The sequence below is a fragment of the Pseudopodoces humilis genome, chromosome 5 (genome assembly GCF_049639895.1).
Source record: "Pseudopodoces humilis isolate 2021_Gansu_Grassland_sample_001 chromosome 5, ASM4963989v1, whole genome shotgun sequence".
Taxonomy (NCBI): Eukaryota; Metazoa; Chordata; class Aves; order Passeriformes; family Paridae; genus Pseudopodoces; species Pseudopodoces humilis.
In genome coordinates, this window is record NC_142204.1 from 14220755 (window position 1) to 14237042 (window position 16288).

The window sequence follows — 16288 nt, forward strand, 5'->3', positions numbered from 1 at the left end:
CATCCAATTAATAACCCCTGTTGCTGTAATATCAGCTAACCCAGTTGGTCTCAGGCATTTAACTTGCTGTTAGGTGAAGTCAGGCTCCTGGATCTAGCCAGTGTTTGGAGAGGGAGTAGGGGTTTGTCGTTCTCCTCGTGTGGATTACAGTCAGAGGTAGGGCATCTTAATTTTATGCTAATTTGTCCTTGTTGCCTCTGCACAAAGCTGAAAACCACAGCTCCCATGGGCGTTTGTGAGAAACACAGACATGTACATGGCCAGAAAAGAAACTCGTGTTCTAGTAGTCCTGGTGGAAAACCATCTTGCTGCTGGGTGAATCATTTTAAATGTTGTTGGCGTTTTTTTTACTGAGCAAATAAACACCAAAAAGGACAGTCTGCTCCTGGAACATGCTTTCATTTTAAGGTTGCATAAGCAACATTCACCACTTAGTTCCTAGGAAATTAAATACGTGAGGCGTAATATCAGTACCTCGGCTTCCTTCTATTCAAGTGCCTGCATCCAGAAATGATGGCAAAGGGTTAGGACAAAATTTAATTTTTAGTGCTGAATTAAGGTCTCCAGGACACAGACTGCCCCTTATTTCTACCATGGAGGGCCTCGGCAGGAGGAAACTCTGGCTTCTATTTCAACAGAAATAAATCAGGGTAACCATATGCCGAGTGCCAGCAGCACTGCAATGAGAATTTTGTATCTGTATGTCTGGCAAGGGCTAAGGCTGCTTTTCCTTGGCCTGCAGACAGAGCAGCACATGTGTGCAAACCCCTGAAAGGCACGAGGACGTGGCTGCTGTCCCTGGCCAGGGCTGTGAAACGTGTGACAGCTGAAAAAGCCTTTTGTCCGCCTGTCGTGCGGCAGCGAGGCTTGGCAGCCTGCTGGAGGCTGCAGAGGAAGAAGCTAATTACTCCATTCCATCCTCTTTTGTGGAGTGTTTTCCCTCCCTTTCTCACAGAGCTGTCCTTTTGCCTTGCTCCTCTCAACAGAGGCCAGCACTGAGTGTGCTGTGCAGGGTGGCAGTGGGAGCTGACACCGCCAGCCAGGCCAGGGGTCACTCACCCCACGCAGACACTGCAGCCACCCTCCCCAGCCTCCGCACAGTCAGCTCCTGGACCCTTCCAGTGAGTTTATCCCCAGGGATGTGAACTAAATGATTCAAAATATTCGGTTGCCTTACATATAAAAGTGGCCTCTGTGAAGGGCTTTGTGAAATCCTTGGAATTTTTGTGTGGTACAGTCAGGCACAGGGCTGCAGCTGACACTCTTGATGCCCTCTCTGAAATGCAAGCATCTTCTGGGTTGGAAACGATGACACAAGCTTGGCTGGTCCATGATGGGCTTGTTCTGAAGCAGAATAAGCAAACTCTGATTTTGGGCAGAATTGCTGTAGTACAGTACAGGCAAGGAGGATGCCTAACGTGGATGACACGTGCTGTGCTAACTGGGTCCAAATCTGACTAATTGGGTTCAAATCTACTTGAGAAACCAGGAGTACTTTACAGAACAGACCACAGCCATGGCCCAACCACGGCTGCAATTCAGGTTACTGCCCTTGGCTTGAAGAGCAAGCGGTATGTGAGGCAGGATTTTCCAGAAGCAAAGCCATAGAACAGTTTTCCCTTCACAGAACAACGTTCTGCTGGGTCAGTGACAGGGAGGACCCTATTGTAACTTGTTGTATTGTAGTTGTTGTTCTGCATGGATGAGAGGTCTTTAGAGACAGACATGAAGTGGAGAGAGTATAAACCCAAAGCCTGTGTTTGACGTGCCAGGTTCTACAAACTTCATGGGGTTTAAAGAAATTAATTCTGTACCTAAAACAATCTCTGGATTTAGTTTAGGTTTCCCTGTGGTGATAAATATTGAAAATATTTAATAAAATATTGAAAAACTTCAATGGCTTTTATGGAATCTTCTTTGGTTGCCATCTTGGTGTGGAGAATACATCAGAAAGGGCTGGTTTGTGGCTCAGCCCTTAATCCTTTTGTCCAGTCAATAGCACCAGCAGCAGCCGTTTTTCCCAAGTATTTCTATAAATCTGCCAGCTATAACTAGGGAATTCAGGGACACATTGCAGCATCAGGAGTGGTTTTGGGTTTTTGTTTGTTTGTAGGCATTTGTGTTGGTTTGGTTTTGTTGGGTATTTTTTAACAAAGACGGTTTTGATCTTTTTGAAAAGCTGTATTTCTTTTCCCACCTGAAGTAAGTCTCTAGCTTGGCTTTTTATTTTAATTTAAATGATTGCTTTCACTCACCCCAAAGAAATTGGACCACTCTGACAGAGGCAGCCCTATATTTTGACTGGCAGAATAGACATAGTACCCAAAGCAGCACTTCTTGCTGCGTAAGGGCAGAAAGTACTTGACAAATGTTAAAACACTGTACTTTACAGTATCCAGGACAGAAGGCAGTTGTTCTTCACATTTTACAGAGCAGGAGCTGAAATTAATGGTTATATGAATATGTCCTCTTAAGACTAATGGATTTTTGTGTCAGCATCACTGAGTTTCAGCAAGTAACTGAGAATCTTTAGACTTCACTTTTAGATTTTGGTCTTTACTGGAGTTAGCTTGTGATTTTTAGGTATCATAGAGCTTTAATCTTGCAGGTGTTTTGGCATTACTTGCATGGAGCATTACAAAGATGTATCTGAAGCTGTACATCTGGTGAGCAAAAGATCTTGATATTAAACTCAGACCTTTCATGTGAACCTTCATTTCTGCACAATTCATTTTGCTCTTTCTACAAGCTTACCAGAGTGTTGATTCAGGCAGGGCTTGTGCCTTCTAAGTATTGTGTTGATCTGTCAAGCCAGTCTTGGAAAAGAGGTGGTTTTTACAAGGCTGATGGATCCCTTTGGTCTGTTCCCACTGTCTTGTTTGTTTGGATGGAACATGCCTCTCAAAGTAATGTCTCTCCCTCCCCGAGTATTGAGGAGTGAGAAACATGTGTGAGAAAATGGGAATATGCTCTGAAGTGTTCTTTTCTCCTCACCACCACACCCTACCACATCCCATTTCCTTCTTCTGGGCAAATCTATCTGGCAGGTTTTCAGCAGTCACTGCCAGCTTTGTTAAAAATGTCGCAAGATGCCAAGAATAAAATTCTAAAAACATATTTGCTGGCCAGGTCTGTCACTGCAGCCAGTGCTGGGGTTCCTCTCTTGCTGATAAAAGCTCCTGGCTGATGAAGTGTTGACTTAGGAGCTGTCATTGTATCAGCAGTTTGGGTGTAGTGGGAAGGGTGCCTCTGGCCATCAGGACAGGAGAGGATGGATCAGATAGTGGCTTGTACAGCAAATTAGTCAGCCCTGGGCAGTGGGTAGCAATAGATCAAGAGGAAGAGAAATGAAAGGGTAAAGAGAGGTAGAGGTGAAATTCCCCAGAAATTCCCTCTGCATGCCCCCAGGAGAGCAGAGATTCTAAAACAAATAAAACTGGATGTGTTACCCAAGTGAGCTGCCAACATTTCTGGTATCTTAGGAAAAGTGCTTTCTCAATGCACACCAAGGGCTGTGCTCAGACTCGCAGCATTCGGTGCTCCAAATGCTGAATATTTTATTTGGGATTCGATTTACTTCTTGAGGAAGCAGACTAGAAAAGCTTCTAGTGTGTTGCCTCTAGTTACTAATTTAAATTGAGATTAGAGCAGGAGCATATCCAGCACCATCAGTTGGCCTTAAAACTTCCTGCATCTGGCAGGGTCTCCTGGCTGGTGCTAGTGCTCACTTTGAGCTGAGAAGAATGCCTGGGAGATTTTCTACATCTGGCACAGGAGTGAGGGTGGAGGGTAACATCTCTGAGGTTATGGGGAGCTATTTGCCTTTCCTCCCTCTCCACAGCAGTTGTAAATCCATGGATACAGGAGGGGCTCTGAAGGACTCCAGGGACCTGCACCAGAAGCAGGTCAAGGGAGGGGATTCTGCCCCTCTGCTTCCAGCTTTGCTGAATTAAAATCCATGCAGAGGGAGGCTTAGAGCAGCATGTAAAGAAACCCACACCAAAGTCTGAAAGACAAAACACAGTAAAGCATCACTCTCCCTAACTGCACAAAGAAGTACATTATTGAAAACTTATGCATTTTTATTAGACAGAAAAAATCTGTGCAAAGCAAGGCCAAAGCAGAGCTAAACAACTATACAGAATCAGAAATGGAAAGAAAAAGTTTGATTCTCAAAAATTTCAAATTGCCACTGTGCAAAAGATATGAGGCTTTTAAAAGCTCAAAGAACCAGCAAGATTACCTGGCCTGACAGTACAAGCATCTGGCACATGAATCATAGAAAACCATCATGGCTTAGGAACCTCAGCCAAGTTGTTCTGACTCTATCCAGAGGAATGCCCTGGTTCATTAACTCACAAGCCAGTGCATTAGCATGTACTTCATAGGTTTTAAGTGTTTATCAATTAAATAAACCCTGTGGATGAGCTTGTCAATAGATGAGGGATTTTAGCTTTACTATTTCTGCTCTGCTACTTGGATAACCTTGAACTTGTCTTCTGTTCAGGGTCTCTGGTCTCCTATTGGCATTTGTGGCTCTCCACTGCAGATGTGAACATCAGCTCAGGCTCATTGACAGCTGCTTTGTGTACAGAACCAACATAATGTCCTCACTGAGAACAAACATTTCTGTCTCTGGATTCACATCCTCCATGACACAAACCCCATTTGGTAGCTGATTGTTCCTTCCATTATTAGAAATGTAAAAGTCTAAAAGTTGTATTTCCCTGGCCACCTGATTATTTTACTCTACCTTGTTGTCCTTGTCTCCTTTGCACGCACTGAGAGGTCAGGGTTTATATCCAAGGACTTGCAGAAAGTAAAAGATTCCATTAAAGGCTTCTGACAATTCTTTTTTCACTTACTACATTTAATTCCTAAAGTGACTGCTGTCTTTTTTTTTTATATGCTGTTCCTTCTATTTATTTGTTATGCACATCCCAATAGCATCTTGATTTTCACAGTCCCTCTGCATCATGTAAGTAATATGAAATTTGGTGATAGAACATTATCATCCATTTTCTGTTACTTTTAAGCAGCAGAATTTTTCTCTGAACATTTTGATGCTTTTTCTGTGTTTCAACTTAACTTTTGTTTTCCTCAGTATGTCTGACAGTATTCATTCAATCTTTTCTGTTCACAGTTTGCCATACAAGTAGCTAGGGAAGGTGTGAGTCTAAATAAATTATACCGTCATTTAAAAACATGTTTTCAAACTTTATGCTGTGATTTTGATGGGAAATCAATTAGTAAAACAAGGGAAGTGAAAGTACAGAGTTGTTCTAGAGTCGTTAGTAGAAAAATATTTCTCACTTAACCTAGACCAATTATATTTTAGTTATTCATCCTTTTTCCCTTTACAGGAAAAGTCAGTTGGACAATAGGACAATTTAGTGATTGATTGATTGATTGATTGATCTGAATTTTCCTTTTTTTTTTTCCTCCTTTCCCCTCCATTTATAAAGAGAAGAATTAGGATTAGCATCAGGCCAGATTTTTTGCTATTGTCCATGAAGAAGAATCTGGTGCTATAACACAGTTACATCATTTTTCTTTTAGATACATGAGATTTACTGGCAGAACCTGGATACTTCTGTGGGAATTCTAGTGGGAGATAGATGTGTATTGACTTTACTTAGAGCACTCAGCATTTAACTTCACCCACCCTTATTCCTTCCTCAATAACCAAAAAAAGGTGATGCAGCTTTCCCTAATGTGCTTTGACCCCATTTCCAGCCTTTAGGCCCAAAGATCTCTTATGCCCAGCTGAAGAAGTCAGAGCTTTCTTCAGTTCAGTCCTAAATTGCTTCCTCTATTGCCACTCTTGCCACCCAAGATTTTATTTTTTTGTTCATCCTGGGGAGCCCCCTTCTTCCAGCCTTCTTGCTGTACAAGTGGCACTGCAGCACGAGAGGGATGATGCTGCAGCAGTCCCAATGCCCCACGGGGAAAATGGGCACAGGAGCAGGAGCCAGGGATACTCAGGGTGCAGGGAGCCCTGGGAAAGCCCAGCTGCTGGCCTGAAAGTGCTGAACCTTCCTTGAGTGAGGCCCCAGTTCAGCCAGAATTCAGTCAGAATCAGGTAATTTTTTTTACTGGGGTAGCAAAGGACAAGTCTTGCACACTTGAACCCAGCCTTTCAAATTTAATCTGCTCAGTGCAGAGTATGAAGGCACTTGAATTTTCTGGAGAGCAGTTATGAGGGCTCTTTTAAAACTGACAAAAAGTTATGTCTTCATAAAACTGTATCAAAAATTTGTCACTGCTCATGCTTTCAAAAAATCATGTCCTGAAGCACTTTGGTGCTTCAGCACTTCCAGGTGACTGGCAAAGGCTGGGAACACATGGCCTCACTGCTGGGCTTCTGAGGTGCCTTTCAGTCTGACTGGTTCTGTGTTTCTCTGAAGATGCTAAAATATCTAGAAGTCAAGGCCAGCAAAGCTGCAGAATGGACGGCCCACTCCAAGAGTACCAAAAAAAAAAAAATTAAAAAAAAAGGTTTAGATTTTACCCCTGATTTCCATGGAAAAACATCAGAGTCTTTCTCATTTTTCCAGTCGTATATCCACTGAATTTTGACCACTTTTTGCTGTGAGGTTGTTCATATCCAAACCAGCTGGGCTGATTATTATGTCCTGGGCGGGCAGAATGCTGACAGTGTTACCAGAGTGTGCTCCAGCAAAGGGTGCCATGTCTTAGAAGAGTATTAAAAGATCCTTAAAACAGGAATGAAAAGGTTAAAAAAGCAATGTCACCATCTGTGCCTAAAACAAAAAAATTCCAGTTGACTTCTCATTTTATTTTCCTCTGAAAAATCTGAGAAGCCCAGCTGATTTCTTAGTTGCCATGAAAAGAGATTCTTGCTGCAGCCATATAAGTCTGCACTTGAATTACAGCTTAAAAATAAAAAATGACAGCTTTATCAGCTTGTGTGATGTGGCATTCAGACTGAAAGCTACAGCTTCCTCTTCAAATGTTGGTAGTGAATTGTTGGAGGGGGAAGAAATCTCAGCACTCATTGGGGGAGAAACTCATGTCAGTCATGCCAGAGCATCAGGGAACATTATGGGATTTGGAGCAAATCTGCCAGGAGCTGCACACTATCACTTTTTAAATACTCAGCTACTCTTTAGTGGTGTGGTCTGGAGATCTTTAAATTCTGACTTAACTAGAAAAAAAAAAACCAAGCATAAATAAATGGTCTCAGTGTGGCCACATTTTTAGCAGAAAGGGTTATTTTAGTTGTCATGAAACATTAATTACCCTTTTGTGCGCTTTTATATTAAAACGCTAATGAATTTGTATGCCAAAACAAACTGCCCTTGATTATTCATGGTATATAACTCATTAGGCCCCAGAGGGAAAGGGGAGGTCATGTGACCAGCATGTGTCTCATTAACATGTGTGAAATGATAATGAAATTAGCAACGGATGGACAACAAATTGGAAGCAAGTTTATTGTAACTGGAGGGAAAGAATTGCTGGAATTTTTGCTGCCTAGCTTTATTTCGCTGGGCTTCATGGGCAGGATAACTGCAGTGAGTGTGGCAGCCTCCACCCTGTCCCCAAACAGGGCTGCTGTGGCAGGGAAGTGTCACATCTGTGTCTGTACTGCTCTGTAGCTGGGGAAATGGCTGTGGAGCAGGTGGATTGCTTTAATTATGCACAGGCTGGGAATGGCCCATGGGGCTTCTTGAGTTGGAATCTCAGAACATCCAGATCATTTCAAAAACATCCAAACTTGGAGCACACTGGATTTCTGGTCAACCTGTAGCAGAGTGCTGCAAGAACCAGAAGCTGTAGGATGCTTCTGAAACCAGCTTTTTGCAAATGTGCCTTTTCTGGTGATTATTCAACCCTTCAGCAGCTGGAGAGGCACTGGAATGTTTGCACAGAATGTACAGCACAAACCTCTGTGCCTGGAGCTGAGTTAGATTTTAGGTTATCTTGTGTGATCAAGTTATTATTTGATGATAATGTGGCCACACTCATTCCACTCTCACTGTAATAATGTCTTCAGCCTGAAACATGTCAAGCATGAATTTAGGACAGAAAACATAAGGGCTGAATAAGGCTGGGAGGCTTTCTTATGGGGATAAAAATAAAGGAAAAGAACAACTCACAAAAAAGCAAGCAAACCCTTACAAAATACAGACTGAGTTCACATTTTAGTCCTGTTGCCACTGTATAAAAGCAGAGGAAGTATTTGTATTGATCAGGGGAGACTTTGAAGTATATTTAAGGGGAATACCTTTTGTTATAGGCTCTTGTGCATCCAAAGCAGCAAAGGCACCCAGTTTTGCAGCCCTGGAATCGAGACTTTCTCCTTTCCTGTCCATCATCCCAGCAGCTGTCAATCCAGGGTGCAGTGTGAGCTTTCTGGGAATTTTCAATTGGGATAGTCAGTTAAGATCATAACAAGGCCTTGTGACTGTCAGTCTCCTCTGGAATGAAATGCTGCCCCTGAGTGCTGTCTTGTTTTCCTCGCAGGGTTTTGAGTCCAGGGGAATATGGATATAACAATTCTGTGTATGTGCTGTGTGTTCTGCTCCCTGCCTGGGGCTGGCTAACCTCCCTCAACAAAGGCATCTTCTGGAGGAGTGCAATTCAAATTATGATTCAAATTATGATCGTGAATGAGCTTTCTTAATGCACAAGAGGCAGATTGTGTATGTTTTTATTACAGATAATTTTTCAGTTATGATAAAAGGAGGATCAGTCATAGTTATAAAGGGAATATCATATTACTATGGTGTAATTCTCCTTTTATAATAGCAGAGAAAATACATCTCATGAAAACAGAGCATTTGCCCAGTATTTAAAATAATTGATACAGTCACGATATCACAAGTATTCTTCTCTGGCTTTAAAATTCCATAGACACACATTAGTCTGCTTGGGTTCTTCTCCCAAAATATTCCATGGCCCTGCATATCTTGGACTCTTTTCTGAAGTGGAGTGATTTTTCACATCACTTGAGAAGTTAGGAACTAAAACAAAGAAACAGTTTTCAGACGTTTCTCCTGCCTAGTGTTACCATGAGGGGAAATAAATATTTTACACTCTTGCCTTTCTATTCCCTTTTGTTCTAAACAAAAGTTCCCATTTGTGTTCCCATTTTTGAACACTTATTCTTTCTGATGCCATTTGTTTTTCTAGTTCTTTGTAATGGGATGTAGCTATCCATACTTAGCAGCTGTGCTGAAAAGTACTGGCTCATGGCTGAAGAGCTCAGGTCATGGACAAGGTTCTTTGATCTTTCTTTCAAGGCAGAACATGAGTCTGCAGTCATAAAAAGGAGTTATGTTAAGCTGGATGTTATCAATGGAGTAATATCAACAGTAAAAGTCATTAGGAGGGAGGGATATTTATCTTTTAATGAAACCAATTATCTAGTCAGTGAATTATCAGCTTTTTATGCATATATTATCCATTCTTCAGGGTTTCTATTTCATCTTAGGACCTCTTTCATTTTCCTTTGAAGCTTCTAAATGTATATCCTTGGCATGCTTTGCATCCCAGGTGTGACCAGGACTTGCCTTCAGGAGCTGGGTGGTGGAGAGCCAGGAAGACTGCTAGAGATGCTGATAATGCAGATATGGTGGCCTAGGAAAGCTGATTTTTTTTTTTCTGACTGCTTGAAATGTACTAACATTATAACTTCCTGCATTTTGCTTTACACTGAAAAGTGAGTGTTGGGATACAACATTTTTTAATGAATGGCAATTGTTTTTTGTTTTTCAAATGTGCTCTGGAGGTAACAGATTAGCCTGGAAAAATCCATGGTTTCACTCCTTACTCCAGCACAGGGCAGCAGGACCAAGGCATCAAGTGCTGTAGAGATCCTGAGAGCATTTATCACACTCAGTACCTTCCTCTAGCACACCTGGTTTATTATTTATTATTTTGCACTACCCAATGAGCTCGTGCTTCCTGCAAATTTCTTGTAAATCAGAAGGTTTTACCTCTGATGAGTCTCCGAGCCGGTTCCTTCCCTCTGGTCAAATTGTCTTTCAGCTGACTGAGATCCATTCAAAGTAATTCCCTTCCTCAGGACAAGTGTCCCACTGCTCTGTTCAGCTTACAGACATGATTTTCCACATGTGAAAGGGGTTGGGACAGGCTGATTTTGCAGTCCTTGTGGAAAACTCTGCTGCATTGTACTGTGTTTATAGCCTCCACTTTCTTTCCACTTGAGTGAGTGGTTTTGGAGGGGAACGCTGAGCTGGTTTTTAGGGAGTTTGTGATTCTGTCCATGACTGTTTCTCAGGGTCTTGTAGGACCTGAGACACACCACAGACATGTGGGCCCTCTTTTGTTTCATATTACTTGGGATATTATCCCATCACTTGGATTGTGTGTGCTGTGGAATCTCTCTGGAATGCTCTTGCATCCAGTGAGGGCCCTTTGCTCAGATGTAAACTTTATTATCCAAGCAGTTCTAAATTCACTTTAGAGGAACAGAAATGCCTTCCTAACCTACCATCAAGTACTAGGAAACTAGGGCTAGTGAAGCCTTTGTCAATATTTTAATTTACTACAGGCAATTGGCTAGAGACTGGGTGGTAACTCTCTCTAAAGATGGATCTAACAGCTCCACATAAACTGTAGATGGTGTTGGAACTTGAGATCCAGCAGAGTCCAATAAAGTGGATACTACAGAATTAAACCCTACTGCCTCATATGGAGTTCTAGATATGCTTCCTACTCTGTTTGAGAGCTGTCAGCTTACAACATATCCTCTCATTTAAATTCAGCTACTTTTCCAGTCAGTCACTCCTGTGCTTCCAAGGATGACAGGAGAAATTTGTGTCAGTTCTGTCTGCCTCCTATCATTCTCCCACCACTCTCACTACACTTCCCACTTCTTTTGCCTCCTAGAGAGTAGTAAGTTCTGGGGGAGGAAAAAAAAAAAAAAAAGAAAAGAGCCATCACCAAAGAATAAAAGCCCCCACAAATCTAACTTACAAGCTCAATTAAAAATATTCTGCCCTGATCTCTGACTTTCCTTTGCTAGGATTGTACCTGCAACATCTCCTGCTTTTCGGAAGTGTTGAGCACAGCATCCCTCAGTACTGTCCCTGCATTTTTTACAGCACAACCTTTCCACTGGACTGGCCCTGGACATCACCCTCTCCTGGGTGTTCCTGACCTCTGCCTCCAGACAGGCTGGAGATCAGTTTCTTGTGCTGATGGTTCCCGTGTCACCTGTCCAAACTCTACTCCTATCAGTAATCAATTTGAATACCTTAAACAGATCAGGAAGGTGGTTTATACTGAACTTCCTGATAATTCCTTTTCCAGCTGGTCAAGTCCTCACTTTGCCAGACAAGCCATAAAGCTGTGGGTGAAACAGTTTTGAAGCTCTTATAAATACACACCCGAGTTAAATTTTGTAAATTATGCTGTTGTCTCAGTGGGCAAGGATTTTATCACACTGAGCTCAAATTAAATTCAGTGAAAAATTTAGGAGTGCAGCTATAAATCACAGCTTCTTTTCAGGGGAGAGACAGTTGTCTTTGCACAAGAGTGTAGGTGCTTCAGCAAAGGGGATAATTTCACCCACAGAATTTCTTTGGAGCTGCTGCTTCCTTGAAAGGAAAGGCTGGAAACAAAGATGTGAGACCATGAGCTCCTGTGATCATTCTCACCCTTAAGGCAGCAAATTGTTCTGCTTCCCATAAATCCTTAAGCCAGCTTTGCTTCTTCTGCATGTCCACAGATTATGAGCTGAGAGTGGCAGCTCCTGCGTCCTAATATTTTCTCCTCTTCCTCTCTCACAGGGATTTCCTATGCAAAATTTGATCAGTCCCACACAGTGGTACAGGGCAGGTGTGGAACGGAAGTGAGAGAAGAGCAAAAAGGAGCTGCTCTCATGGGGAATGGGCTCTGTGTGGAGACACAGGCAGAAATCCCCTCTGGCAGAGGGAATGAGAGGTGGATTGAGAGGTTTTTGGGTGAGAAGAAAGATGGAAGAGTTTGCAATTCTGGTGTGTCATCACCTGCTCGGAGTTTTCTGTGAGAGGCAGCCACAGTTACCGTGTGAGGGAGGGAAGACAGATAACACATTCAGAAATCACTGCAGAGGGTTTCATTAGCTGTTATTCAGATTATTTTATCCTTTGTACTTAATTATCTGATGGCTGCGAAACAATACCCAGAGAGCTGAGGGGGGAAAAATGCAGGGCCAGCTATGGGAGTAATTTAACAGCTTACACTTAATTGGAGTGCTCTGTGGGCTTGTTCCTGGGAGGATGAGAGTATTTCCCCTTTCCCAGAGATCTGCAGGAGCTGCGGACCTGAGCCAGCCCCAGACACCTCCCTGCACTCTCAGTGCTTTGCACGGATGTGCTTCGGGTGTCAGGAGCAGGATTTCCCTCTCAAGAGGGGTTTTGATGTGCAGGATGGGAGGGGAAACAGTGGCACATCCTGATTGTTCCTCCTGGCTGGAGGGAATGGGAGAATCTGGGGTGCCTGAAGGTCACCCCTGGCCCCTCTCTTCCCTGGGAAACCTCGTGGAGCCTGGCAGCTCTCTGTGGTGGCGAGTCTCAGCTGGCTTGTGGCTCTCCTGAAGGCACAGCCCTGGCTTAACTCCACCTCTGGCAGGGCAGCAGCTGATCTGGCTTTTAGAGGGAGCAGGGACAGAGACAGAACGAGAATCTGGGTGTGCTTTTACTGCCAGGGATTTGCACAAACCCAGTTGCGCTCGGTGTAGCACAAGCCCTGCCTGTGCTGCCTGTAGAGAGGAGTTGTTTCCATGGCTGTGGGTCTCCCAGAGCCTGCCCAGATGCTGTCAGTGAGTCTTTCTCTCTTGCCATTGGTATCGTTGCTCTGAGAGTGCTGCTTTGCTATATATTGGCCTAAAATGAAGGTTAGGACCTGTGACAAATCACCCTTAAGGGGAAGAAAGTACCATGTCAATGTGTGGAAAAAAACCCTCAAGACTGAAAACAAAAAAGTGAAATCCTGACCCTGCTGTAAACAGCAGGAGGTTCTACTGCTGGCTCCAGAGCATCTCAGGTTATACCCATTGTCCAAAACAATATCAGCACACCTTTGCTCTTCCTTTCTGCAGACAGTTTCAATCCGACTCTACTCCTCCAGGCACCATCTAGCCCCAAGCACACACCTTTCCTTTTACTCACTGATCTGCTCAGCTTTCCCCTGGTCTGGGGTTGTGGGTTGCTCCAATAAATAAGATAAAAAAATATTTGGCAAGATTGGAATTGATTCAAAGCACAGACAAAGCAAAACCAAACACAATTTAACTAAAATCGTTGTGGAGGAAGTGGTGTGAAACTACACAATTGCTGCTGTCTTTTGTTAATACTGGTGAACTCTTGTGCTCTTAGGTGTTTTTCCTTCTACTTAAAGCTTTTCTTCAGTGTCTGCTTTCAGTTCCCTATCCATTCTGCATTTGTTTCCAATAATTGTTTTCCAATATTTTTGATGGTTCCCATTTGAGAATCAGATGTCAGGGAAACAAGATGCCTTGGCTATGGCAACAACTGTGTGTTTTAGCAGCACCCTCCCCTCTCACTCTTGCACTGACAGCCATACATCACCTCAGACCCTCCCCTGGAGACACCCTCTTCTGCCTCAAGGAGTGGAAACCAGCTGCTTGTGGTCCCAGACAGTCTTGCTCTTTTTCTTGATCGTCTTCTCCTACACCTCCTTTTGTGGGGGAAAAGTCTGCTTGCTTGATTTAATCACCAAATTGAGGAGACATAACTCCCTGATATGTTCTTCTTGTATGTCCTTCTGATTTCTCCTTCAGTACCACCTCAGTCGCATGCAGCTAAAAATAAACATATTTCCCTTCTCAGCCCTTTCCACTCAACCTGAACTGTGCTGTGGAGATGAGAGAACAGGGAAAGTTACTTTGGTTTCTGAAAGCACTGAATCATATTTCAAATAAACATAAGATTTTAAAGTTTCATAAGCAGGTTTAGACAGGACAGAAGAATTCTGGTGCAGCCTGAGAGCTCCAACCAACCTTATGAATGGCTCAGAAAAAATCCTAGAGCAGTCATTGCTGCTGGTTAAATCTCACATGGACACCAATCTTTGAATGGACAGCCATGGTCATGCTCAGCAACCCTTTCCTGAACATCTATGAAAAAAAACAAAGCCATCAAAAATAAAATACATCACCACAAAAACCCTCTCTAAGTACAGCAACAAACCCTCTCTTCTGAATAAGTGAAAAGCCTCCTGAATTCTCAGCACTGAATGGATATTTGTGTAGGGCATGTGTCGCTCTATTGGGAACGGCGAGAAGAACGACACAGACCCTCTTGGAGTTGAACAGGAGAATTTCTCTCGGTTTATTACCTCAGGCCTTTTTTATGAAGAACTGATACGTGAAAAGTACAGAAAAGTAAAACTCTCATTTGTTAGTGAACTAACACATCACCATCATTGGTCAGTGGGGTTCACCACCCCTCGACCTTCTCTTGCAAGAAAACAAGGAACAGAAAAACAGCACCTGCAAGGCTGTTCTCTATCTCTGAGGATTGTTTTAATTCCTCCTTATGAATTCTCAGGCCACTTTCTCAGGCAAGACTGAGAAAGTTATGCGGCCTGCTTTTCCACAGGCACTGTACTGCCTGCTTCATAGTTAGCATCCATAGGCATGTAAGTAAAGAGAAGGACAGGGAAAAGGGAAGGCGAAGGGAAAGAAGCCTGGATGTGAGAGCAGTATTTTTCAATTTGGTCAACTGTGCATATATTTTCAAGATCACATTACCTTTGTTTTATTACTTAAAAAAGGATTGTAATTTTGGAAGCATAATGCATCCTGCAAGTCAGAGAAGGGAAAGAGAGTTTAGTTACCTTACGTCTTTGCGATCTATTAGGATTTTTAGCTCCTGTGCCCTAAGAGAACCTGGCAGATCCTCAGCTGTGGAGTCCTTCTAGCCTTGTCTACATGGACAGATATATAAATTCAGCCTCTTTCCTCCATATCCTGAGGGGCCAGACACTCCCCAGTGCTGTCTGGAAGCCTCTGCTCCCCTAGAGGAACTTTGCTGTAGTTAATATTCAGCATTACCTCTGCACCCCTCGTTTTTCTTGTTTCAGGCACCTGCTGGGTTGAAAGCATCCCATTTGAGATACATTCAGTGCTTTCCACACCAGTCACAAAACCTCTGCTGCGATTTGGTTTTAGGTTTTCCTCTCGCAGAGGAGGCAGAGCGAGGGGAGCAGAGGGAACAAGCAGAAATGTGAATGCATCGGGAAAGCTCCATGATATTTGACATTGATTGGTTTGGTGGGCACTTGTTTTGCACCTCCTGACGGTGTAGCAGTGCTCTTGGGTGAGTGAGGAGGACTTGCACTGGATCCTTCTGTCATGCATGAATGTCAGCTCCTTTTCCAGCATGTTGCCATGGTATCCTACCCCAGGTCATACAACACGGGAGAAGAGGACGTAAAGGGATGTGTTTATAGTCTATCAACCCTTTCAGGAGAGCGATGTGGAAGGATTAAGAGAAGGAGGGGGGTCACTGTGTTGAATTCTTGGTTCTTCCATTGCTGTTTTTGAGATTGCAAATGAAGTGTCTCTTCCTAGGCACCATCATGTTACCATCACCACAGGTAGCCAAGATGGCAAGCGAAGCCCTGGGAGCAGGAAATGAGAGGTAACTGGGCTTTGCATCACACTAATACCTTCATCCTGTAGATTATCTAGGTGTTTTTATTTTTAAAGTTACTCCTTTGCATCTTTCTCTCTAAAGCAATCCTCCTCATCCTCCCAGAGAATCTGCTTCTATCTGTGATTGCAGAAGGCAGTCACATTTCTACAACAGCCTGATTTACAGGAGGTTTAGCTTGAACTGCATGCTGGCCTTATGTAAGGGAGGCAACAATTGAATCTTCATAGTTGAACTAGGAAAGTACTTAAAATAGCAGTAAAATCTCTCAGTGTGCATGTTAATTATTAAATTTTGTCCCTCTGCAGAGCAGAGCAATTTCTTTTTGGGATAATTGCCTTTTCAAAGCAATTTTTGCATTAAAGATTCACTGGCTTTTCAGAAGATGCTCCTAAATGCTCCTTATTAAAAATTTAACTTGAGTCTTGTCTTTCCTTGTTCTGCTTTTTACTTCTTCTTACCCACAAAAACACGAGCTTTCATTCTTTTCTAGCCTGTGTTCCACACACTTGCACGTTAAATCAAAAAACAATGCATATCTGTTCTTCAGCATTGGTGTCCTGTAAATCCAGGGTGGTTCAGGGATAGCTCAGTTTGTGTGACCTGCTGCCTCACAGCCCAGACTCCCACCCTGC